This window comes from Myotis brandtii, unplaced genomic scaffold (assembly GCF_000412655.1).
Source record: "Myotis brandtii unplaced genomic scaffold, ASM41265v1 scaffold616, whole genome shotgun sequence".
Taxonomy (NCBI): Eukaryota; Metazoa; Chordata; class Mammalia; order Chiroptera; family Vespertilionidae; genus Myotis; species Myotis brandtii.
Genome location: NW_005370346.1, coordinates 1 through 2,531, shown reverse-complemented (window position 1 = coordinate 2,531; position 2,531 = coordinate 1). Strand labels below are relative to the sequence as shown.

At 51.0% G+C, this 2,531-nt stretch overlaps 1 pseudogene; it reads left to right on the top strand.

The window, feature by feature from the left end:
- Window positions 1-123: 123 nt before the first annotated feature.
- Window positions 124-2,487, top strand: LOC102243017 (annotated as a pseudogene).
- Window positions 2,488-2,531: the final 44 nt, after the last annotated feature.

Here is a 2,531-nt window from a genome sequence, read left to right as displayed (position 1 = left end):
CAGTGCAGGGGACGAGCTGGTGCGGGGCGGGGCGGCGACCAGCCAGAGCCTCCGATGAGCAAGAGACCCTTTCTGTGCCTCGCCTGGCCCTTAGGTGTGTGAATGTGTGTGAAACAACGCGAGATGTTGTCAGGCTCCCTGAGTCCCTCAGTGGCCGGGTTTATTTCTCCCCTTGTGTGATTCTTCCTGCTGTTGGGTGTGGGGTGATCCGTACTTGAAGACACATGGTTTTGGCTTATTTTTTATAACTGTGTGGGATTGCCTGATAGAGTAGGGACCTCTGCTATTGTGCCTTGTTTGTTTTGTGTCCATAATTCAGTGTGGTTGCATGACTGACTGGATTTTTTTTATGTAAAATGTACTTTTCTTGTACCTGTGTTTCAGTGTCTGTAAGAGTTTGACTAGAAAAAGAGCATTGTGTAACTGTAAAAACAATGGATGGTCAAGTTATTTATTACTTGAACACTAATTTGATGATCTGGAAAAAGTTATCAGTTTATTTGGCAAATAAATGAATGATTTTTTTTCCTCAGAGCAAATACATGCATTATGGGGAAGACTACAAAATTAACATCTTTTTTTTAAAGAAAGATTATTTCAAAGCCAGCCATAGAGTAACTGTTTTTTCCTCTGCCACTGCCCCCAAAAATAGGCATCCATTATTTTTTACTATTAGGGGGACATTGTTGGATAAGATTGAGAGGCCATTGACTAATTAAATAATAATATAAGTTTATACATAAGAAGAGTGAATTTTAGCAGAGTACAGCATTCGATTTCCTGAATTCCAGGTCAAACCCTTCTCCCATTCATTCTCTCTCTCTCTCTCTCTCTCTCTCTCTCTCTCCTATCTAATAATAGACAAACATGGTAATTGACCATACCTTTGCTACGCCTCCCATTGGCTAATCAGCACAATATTCAAATTAACCGCCAACAAAGATGGCGGCTAATTTGCATACTGCAGGCAGGGTGGGACAGCCAAGCCGCCAGCACGCCACCATCCAGGGCAGGCCTGGCCCCGCCTTGCCGCCCCAGAAGCCCCAGAAGCCGGCCTGCAACATTCTGAGCCAGGGCCTGAGGGTCTGAGCAGGATTGGGGCCATCCAGCCTTGCCGTCTGGCACAGCACAGAGGACCTCCCCTGGAAATCTGGAGATTCCACGCAGAGCACATGCGGTGTGAGAGCTCACTGCAGGAGCAAAGACTCCACCCATCAGATAGACAACTGGGCTACAGGGGGCCCAGCTCCCCCAACCACGGGTTTGCAACACACTCAACAAACAGCAACTGGCCTTGAGCAGAAGTGGGAAGGATACACCCCATCAGCCCTAGGCCTTGCTGTCCACCAGGACCTGTGAGTGTCCGGGCAAGGAAAGGAGGTGGCATAGGTGCCAGGAACTAGCAATAGGTGTGAAGAAGGGCAATTAGCTGAGGAGGCAAAGGAGTGACAGCCTCGATCTGATTGGAGAAGCCACCGAATTACATCATCTTTGGAACAACAGTTCTGAAAAGAAGCTATTTTCCATCCTGGACTTGAAGGCACTGGTGGAGAGGCAGGGAGCGCGGTGACTGTCCTTGAGCACGGAGGGGTGAGCTCGCCACCGGAGCACCCTGGCACAGGAGCGGGGGTGCCTGAGCACTCCAGGGGGTCCGAGTCCCGGCTGCCGGCCAGCACCGAGCCGCAAAGGGAGCGCCCCCACCGCCTGGCACGCCACCTCCCTCCCCAATATCCTCGGCCATCAAGAGGAAGAGCCTGGACCCGTCTGAGGAGCCCGTGGATGAGGTGCTACAGATTCCCCCATCCTGCTGACATGTGGAGGCTGCCATCAGAACATCGGGGACCGCTACTTTCTGAAGGCCATCGACCAGTACTGGCACGAGGACTGTCTCAGCTGTGACCTCTGTGGGTGCCGGCTGGGCAAGGTGGGGCGGCGCCTCTACTACAAGCTGGGCCGCAAGCTCTGCCGGAGGGACTATCTCAGGCTTTTTGGCCAAGATGGTCTCTGCGCCTCCTGTGACAAGCGGATCCGTGCCTATGAGATGACGATGCGGGTGAAAGACAAGGTGTATCACCTGGAGTGTTTTAAATGTGCTGCCTGCCAGAAGCATTTCTGTGTGGGCAACAGATACCTGCTCATCAACTCCAACATAGTGTGTGAGCAGGACATCTACGAGTGGACTAAGATCAATGGCATGATCTAGGCATCTCTGGGAGGTGCTCCACCAAAGTCACTGTCTCCAGGGGGTCTTCACTCTTAGGCACTTTGGGGATTCGAGGGCGGGGTGAGGCATTTCTTAGTGGGTGGTAGACCCTAACTGGGCACAAGACACAGCATCTAAGTGACATAATGCAAAAAATGATAGCTAAATGTGACAAAATGACCGGCCTTTAGGGAGGACGTATGGACCGTAGCCACAGCCTACCCATAATAACTGACATGATTAGTGAAGGCAAGGAGCGTGCAGGGTGGGGACAGCATTTGGGCCATTATAACGGAACTTTACATCTACAGATAGGGAGTTGTGGAAA